Raw genomic sequence first — 8137 nt, forward strand, 5'->3', positions numbered from 1 at the left:
ACCAGGCAGCAATAGAGCTGTCACTGCCAGCATGTGTGCATCAAAACCTATGGAATGAGTGTCAGGGGCTTGGAAGAAAATCCAGGAGATAATGGTGAAGGCACCCTTTTAAGGATTTTTGATGACTCAGGATTCAATAAAGTACAACAGTTCAAAGTGTTCATCTGTTACAGCAGAGGAAAATGAAATTCAGAGAGGTTAAATGACTTGCCCTAATTCACAAAGCAGAGTAGGTAGGACAAGAGTCCAGGTCTGAGTTCCAATCTCATTCTTCTTCTACCTAAGTCTTCAGTTAATGGAAGGAAAGCCTCAAGTACATGGCTCTAACTTTGGGACCAGGGGCAAGGATCTTAATCCCTCTTTGCCTCATTTCTCTACTTGTAAAATAGGAAGTTTAAGAGACCTAATTAATATGTTACTTTAAGTATTAAGTGAGATAATGCATGTATAGGACTTAACACAGAGATTAGCAAATGGTAAGTGCTCCAAAAAAGTTAACTATTTGAGATCAAACTTTACATTTGGTAGGAAATAAACTGATCATGAATTATCCCACAAATACAGATCACTATATGAAGCTCACATCTAGTTATTTGGTTAAAGTATCAGAAAACTAAATAAACTGGTCAAACATTTGAACTGATTAGTGTAATAAAAATGTCCACCTTAACAATGCTTTTGTCCAGGTCCATGTGGTACTGTGCCAAGACCCCAGCAGACCTACCTGCAAGAAACCATACAAAAAGTAAGAATCTCCCCCTCCACCCCTGACCATCAAATTACCAGTACTCTAATGTGTACAAATGCACTTGTAAATGCAACCTCAAAGAACACATAAACAAGGAAAAACATTTAAAATGTATAACAGAGCATTCATTTTTGGTTTCTTTAAAATACTACGACAACTGTATATATTAATACTAGTACAAGAACTACACATTTTGGAGCTTAAAATGCACCACAGGGAGACATGATTTGGCCAGAAGAGTCAGAATAATAACTGTTATGATTTATATATTACTTTATATATTACAAAGCACTTTCTCATCCGTTCTCAACTCAGTGCTTTGCACATAGTATGTAATTGTAAAAACAAATCCCAGGTGCTTTCTAATGTCATTTATTTTCCGCTCAAACAACAGAATATTCAGAGAAGGGGTAAATGTTCACATTTCTTTTTTATTTTCTTCATGTTTAAGACTTTCTAGGTCAGCTCTTTTAATTTTGAGAGTTTAAGTGAAAATCCAAATTACAACACATTATATTACATTGAATCAACCTGCTTTAAATATTAGTTTCCATATTTTTGTTTCTATAAAAATAGTAATATTCTGTATGTCTTTACACATTATCAGCTCATTACCTATTTCAGACAAATAAAAATGGTTTCAATTGAGATTTGGAATCCAACAGATATACAGTTAAGCATTTAGGAAGTAATTTTAACTTCTTAAAATTACTTAATAAGTAATTAAGCACTTAAGAAGTAATTTTAACTACTAGGAAATATTAATCAACTCACATTTGTTCCTGTTTCACCCGATGACAAAACCTATAGGGCACCCTGCAAGAGAACTAACTCAAATTAATATATCTATACCTAGAATTACTGTTGCACTTTCAGAACCTTCTGGCAATTAAAGCCTTATCGTGAGGTACAATTCTGGCATCTTCGTGTTTCATCATGACAACTCCACAGCAGCAAAGCTCAATAAAAGAATGTTTTTGGTAAAATCTCGTAAGCACTAACTAGCATGTTATCCAAATTTAAACCTTAAAAGAAAACCACCACATGACTCAACATGCGAACTTTCCCTATTCTGAAACTTACTAACATTATTAGTTTGCTTGTATTTGGGACACACACACACACACACACACACACACACAGACACAAACACAAACCAATCACATACTGCATTACATCAATACATATCCTAGATGTTTTTGAAGATCAAAGTTGAGTAAAGTTGGGTCGGCAGGGAAGAGCTCTATGGCTTACTCGGAGCGCCCCTTGGTGAGAAGCATCTCAGCCTCTAGGGGCCAGACTCCAGAGGGGCGGCAGTTCGGGGCTGCACTCTAGGGCGCCCCCAGCCTAGACCGCCTCAGAGTCGCCAGCGCGCCCCACCTCTCTCTGTTCTAGACTCCGGCCCACCCCTTCCTCCCCGGCCAGCCACCGCACTGCCCCCTCAGCTCCTAGGTAGCTGGGAAAGACCGGAACAAAAACCCGGCACACAAAGAAGTGCTGGGTAGGAAGCGAGGCTCCACCCTGCCAAGAGGAGCGACTCCTCTAGAAAAACTTGGCGGCAAGTTAATAGGAATCGCGGAGGCGCAGTTTCTAGGACCCTTTGGGACACCCTGCCGCCCAGCGACCTCATCCTTTGTCCTTTGACAGGCCTCCTTGAAGCCCCAAACTCTGAGCGCTTTCCGAGCAACTCTTGACTCGACCTCCATTGCGGTCCATCACTGATAGCAGCCACGATAACTGCATCCGGGTGTGTCGAGGAGCCGCGTAGACTCTCCCGGAAGTGACGCTAGCGCGGAAGGATCGCGTTCGGCTGAGAGGGACTGAGGTGAACGGACAGCCGGAAGCCGGTGCGGAAGGGAAGCTGTTCGTGGCGGGTGAAGGTCGGGGACTTTGTGACAATCAACTCCCTAGAATAGATATCACGTGTCTGGCATTGTGCTTAACACCAGCATTGCCATACCACTTAATCCCTTCTTCAACAACAGTCCCAAGAGAAAGAAATATTATCATTTCCATCTTATGTACGGGAAAGCTAAGGCTAAGAGAGGGCAAGTGATTTAAGATAATAGAGCTAGTATTTGGTGAAGCTGGTGTAACCCCGTCATTCTGGCTGCAGAACCTGTGTTTGAAACCTCCTGCTTTGTGCTTCTATTTAGAAAAGTTCAAACCCCTGGTGCTTGTTATCCTGGTGAGCCACTTCTGCCAAGGGCTGTTTACCTTCAGCTCTGCATCCTGTTGCCCTAGAAGTGGGGCCGAGTCACAACCCTTGTGCATTTTACGGTGGGCACAAGGCCGAGCGTGTGCCCGGGTCACCATTGCTATCCCGATGACCTGGGATTTCGCTTGGTCTCCTACCCCTTGACCCTGCACCAGCCCTCACAGTGCAGGTTAACTGAGGAAACTGGCACTGGCTATTTGGCTCGGGGAAACATTTTAACTCCTGCCAGGTACGTGTAAATTCGGGACTATTAAGACAACTGGAGGTCACCATCATCAAATGCAGTCTCTGGCCTTAACAAAGGGCTTGACAAGTGTTATCTTGGACTTTCCACCGAGTCAATTATGTTTCTTCTGGTTTCTGTTTCTTTAGAATGTGACGGAGAATCAATCCTTTGATCTTATGTCTACATAAACCCTCAAATAACAACGTGTGAATAGCCACTAAGGTCATATTTTTGTAAAAACATTATGCATAGAAAAAAGCACTAACAAATACATCAAACTTAACAGTGATAGTACTTGAAGAGTGGCCATTGAATCCTTTCATTTCTTTTATATTCGTCTACTTTCTGTTTTCCATATCTGCTATATCTTTTTCATATAGACAAATTGTCCACAGTAAAACCTTTTTAATTGCCTGACATCATAATGAAGACAAAGATATGTTGTCACATTTTGACAGATGACAGTCCTTGGTGCAAGTCACATAGGGGAATCCTGTTTGCCTGGAAGAGCATTGAGGTTTTGTCAGGGTATTATCAAAATACAGTTTGGGTCAACAAGCCTCACAGGAAAAATGAAACAAATGAGTAAAAATTGATGTTTTTCACGAACTGTTATATAAAAAATATACTACAATCAAAAGTTTTTCTTCTAAAGAAAAAAGAGGGGAAGGTAATTGGGGTTCTTGAAATTCTAGGGAACAAGTATAGAAAGCTATTTTTATTCTGCCTTCTTTGGGGTACAGATTTAAGTAATTTATCTTTTTTCAGACTATACAAAATAAAGACTTCATTCTCTATTCTCTCCCTAAATTCCACTTCCTACTATTGCTTTTTAGTGACCTCTCAAGCAGTAGCACAACAAGAAATATGGTGGAAAGATAGAAGAGAGAAATGAGAAGAAATCAGGGGAAGAAGAAAAGGTGGAGGAATAAAGGAAGAATCTGATATTGGCGTTGAGTTTACTTTGGAATTCCAAGGTGGCATGTAGCAACTGTCTCATCCGAGTCCTGGCGCAAGCCCAGTTGCCCATCCAAAGGTAGATTCACATATACAGTGTCTCCACTCACACACTCAGCACCCACAATGATAACTCTGGCCAAAATTCACTTTATACTTTTACAAATTAAACATATATTTTAACAAAACTGGGAGTCACTGAACAACAAGAAATATAAAGTAAAATCCCATCATTTTCCATGGTGCTCCCTCTTACCATATCATTCATTCATCTCATGATTAATGGCCTAAATGGATATTGAATTGGAAGTTTTGCCTGCAGCATTACAGTGCAACAACTATGAAACACCAAAGTGAGGTGCTGACAAGATGCATGTTTTTGAAGGAAATATCTTTGTGTTAGTCTGGGTCCTTTGAGAGGTGGTTGTTAAGATGAAATTAAATGTGCAAGAGTTTTATTAGAGGAAACACTTGTGAGAGAGAATGGGGAGGGAGCCGGGAAGGCTGGGAGAGCCATTCAACTGTGATGCAAGTCTGAAACTGAGTGAAGGAGAGAAGGAGGGAAGGTTGGTGGAAGTGTCCTAGACTTCTACACAGTCTAAGGTAGATTCAGCAAGGCTGTTGGGGATCCATAAGCGAAAATCACTGTCAGAGGAGTCCTCCTAGGGAAGAGCCTGCCTTATTATCTGTGCTGCACTCGGTCATTGGCTGGAGTAGCCCATTGGAAGCTTGGCTTTTGGTGCAAATGTGGCAGAATCTTGGACTTTTGGTCAATTTTGCTCCCTCTATTTGGTCACCACAATCCAAGAACTAGTTTTTCAATTATTGGAACTTTTCACCAGTTTCAGGCTTAAAAGAAGATTTTTGAAAGAGTTGATTTCATGAGGAGGAGTTTTGGAGAGAGCCATTGTTATGCTTTCCCATGCCCCTTCAAGTCTGGTGAGTGAGGCTTCAACGGCACTACTCAGAGAGCTTGATATATGTCCCCTGGGTTTTGAGAAGTACGATAGTTTCTGACTCGCATCTGGGAAATCCTAAGTGTAGGAGAAATGGGTCGGTAAGAGGTTTTGGCACAGGAGCAAAGGAGAGTTGCTATGTTGGGATCAGCTGTCACTCCCACCAGGGCAAATGATGTTTGAGTATTTCTCATGCACCAGATGTGGGGCACATGAGAGAAAGAGAGAGCTTGCCTGGAGCCTTTTTGACTCTTTCCCAAGAGGCCTGCCTGGAAGGGAGATGGGGCTCCAAAAGAGAGAATCTGTGTGGTGTGGATTATTAGAAAATTTGGAGCTGTAAATGGAGCAGTAACTGGGGGAATAGAATGCATCGCCCATCTAGGGTGACCAGCTTTTCCAAGTTTGCCTGGAACTCTCCCTGCTTTAGTATTAAAAATCTTGGGAGTTCCCTGGTGGCCTAGTGGTTAGGATTCAGCGCTGTCACTGCCGTGGCCCAGGTTCGATCCCTGGTCAGGGAACTGAGATCCTGCTAGCTGCGCGGCTCAGCCAAAATTAAAAAAAAAAAAAAATCTTGAGTCCCAGGAACCCCTCAGTCCCAGGCAATTCAGGATGATTGGTCATTCTACATGTCACAGAAGGAGTTGCAGTCAGAAGGCACCCTAGCAGGGAGCCTCCAAGAACCCAAAAAATTGCTCGTGAGAGTAAGAGTCAAGTTGAAATATCAAGCAGGTCCAGAGTATGTGAAGCCAGCTTATGACCAGGTCAGTGTTAAAGTGGTTTTTATCAGAGGACAATTGGAAAATGATGCTGAAGCAGGATCTTCTTCTCCACACTATCCTTTTGGAGTATGTGTTAGTCTGCTCAGGCTGCCATAACAAAATACCACAGATTGGGTGGCTTAAACCACAAAAATGTATTTTCTCACAATTCTGGAGGCCAGAAGTTCAAGATCAAGGTTCTGGCTAATCCGTTTCTGGTGAGAACTCTCTTCCTGGATTGCAGATGTTCGCCTTCTTGCTGCATCCTCACAGGGGCTTTCCTCACTCTGTGTTTGTGTGTGTGTGTGTGAGGAGAGAGAGAGAGGTATGTCTCTGGTGTCTCTTCTTATAAGGACACTAATCCTATCAGATCAGGGCCCTACTCTTATGACCTTATTTAACCTTAATGACTTCCTCAGAGGCCTCATCTCCAAATACAACTACACTGGGGGTTGGGGCTTCAACATATAAACTTTAGGGGGACAGAAACATTTATTTCATAACAGATTATAACTTGGAACACAGAGATACCTTTTTTAGTGGGGAGCATAAGAATATTAGGTCTGTCCCATGCCTCACACCCTTATGGAGAAGATATGCTATAGTGTATCTGTATCTTTTTGTGAACAAAAGTAAACATTATATTTGGAGATCATTTATGACTCTTTTAGAGCTCTTCAGACATTATTTTAATCTTATCAAGGTAAAGATGGACCCACCCAGAGGACTGTTTTCTTCTGTCCTACAGAGCAGAGGAAGACACAAGCTAAAGCTAACACTACCTGACCCATAGAGAAACCCACAACAGACTGTGTAGACAGTGATCAGGACTTGGACTAAACAGGGATTTAGCAAACATTGGGACTGTTCTGTATGGTGCTGCTTGTATGTATGAAATTTGACATTAAAAAAAATGTTGCATGAGAGAGAGACAGAGACAGAGAGAAAGAGAAGAGGAGAGAATTGGATGTCTGTGTTCATAGAATTGGATGTTGGATAGCATCCACTTGAACCCCTCCAGGAAGCCTAGCTGTTTTTGTTTAATTCCTTAAGGGCTTTAGTAGATGGAACTAGGTTCAGCTGTGAGCACAGAGTAACAGAAGGCTCTAAAATAAAAGTTATTTAAACATGACATACATTTATTTTTTTTCTTTCAAGAAATCTGGATGGACTCGGGGCAAGATGGCGGAAGAGTAAGACGCGGAGATCACCTTCCTACCCAGAGATACATTAGAAATACATCTACACGTGGAACTGCTCCTACAGAACACCCACTGAACGCTGGCAGAAGACGTCAGACCTCCCAAAAGGCAAGAAACTCCCCACGTACTTGGGTAGAGCAAAAGAAAAAAGAAATAACAGAGACAAAAGAATAGGGACGGGACCTGCACCAGTGGGAGGGAGCCGTGAAGGAGGAAAGGTTTCCACACACTAGGAGCCCCTTCGCGAGCGGAGACTGCGGGTGGCAGAGGGGGGAAGCTTCGGAGCCACGGAGGAGAGCGCACCCACAGGGGTGCAGAGGGCAAAGCGGAGAGATTCCCGCACAGAGGCTTGGTGCCGCCCAGCACTCACCAGCCCGAGAGGCCTGTCTGCTCACCCGCCAGGGCGGGCGGGGGCTGGGAGCTGAGGCTCAGGCTTTGGTCGGATGGCAGGGAGAGGACTGGGGTTGGCGGCATGAGCACAGCCTGAAGGGGTTAGTGCGCCACAGCTAGCCGGGAGGGAGTCCGGGAAAAAGTCTGCAGCTGCCTAAGAGGCAAGAGACTTTTTCTTGCCTCTTTGTTTTGCGGTGCGCAAGGAGAGGGGATTCAGAGCGCCGCCTAAACGAGCTCCAGAGACGGGCGTGAGCCGCGACTATCAGCGCGGACCCCAGAGACGGGCATGAAACGCTAAGGCTGCTGCTGCCGCCACCAAAAAGCCTGTGTGCGAGCACAGGTCACTCTCCACACCGCCCCTCCCGGGAGCCGGTGCAGCCCGCCACTGCCAGGGTCCCGTGATCCGGGGACAACTTCCCCGGGAGAACGCACGGCACGCCTCGGGCTGGTGCAACGTCACGCTGGCCTCTGCCGCCGCAGGCTTGCCCTGCATCCGTATCCTTCCCTCCCCCCCACACCGCCCGAGTGAGCCAGAGCCCCGAAAGCAGCTGCTCCCTTAACCCAGTTCTGTCTGGACAGGGAACAGACACCCTCAGGCGACCTACACACAGAGGCGGGTCCAAATCCAAAGCTGAACCCCGGGAGCGGTGCGAACAAAGAAGAGAAAGGGAAATCTCTCCCA

At 44.4% G+C, this 8137-nt stretch overlaps 1 long non-coding RNA gene and 1 other non-coding gene across 2 annotated transcripts; both read left to right on the forward strand.

The window, feature by feature from the left end:
• Window positions 1-2516: 2516 nt before the first annotated feature.
• On the forward strand, window positions 2517-7161 carry LOC137767115 (uncharacterized). The gene is made up of 3 exons (XR_011074484.1): window positions 2517-2595; window positions 4029-4228; window positions 7022-7161. It is a non-coding gene; the product is annotated as an uncharacterized lncRNA (long non-coding RNA).
• TRNAD-GUC (transfer RNA aspartic acid (anticodon GUC)) lies at window positions 5552-5623 on the forward strand. The gene has a single exon. It is a non-coding gene; the product is annotated as a tRNA-Asp (tRNA).
• Window positions 7162-8137: the final 976 nt, after the last annotated feature.

This window comes from Eschrichtius robustus, chromosome 7 (assembly GCF_028021215.1).
Source record: "Eschrichtius robustus isolate mEscRob2 chromosome 7, mEscRob2.pri, whole genome shotgun sequence".
Classification (NCBI taxonomy): Eukaryota; Metazoa; Chordata; class Mammalia; order Artiodactyla; family Eschrichtiidae; genus Eschrichtius; species Eschrichtius robustus.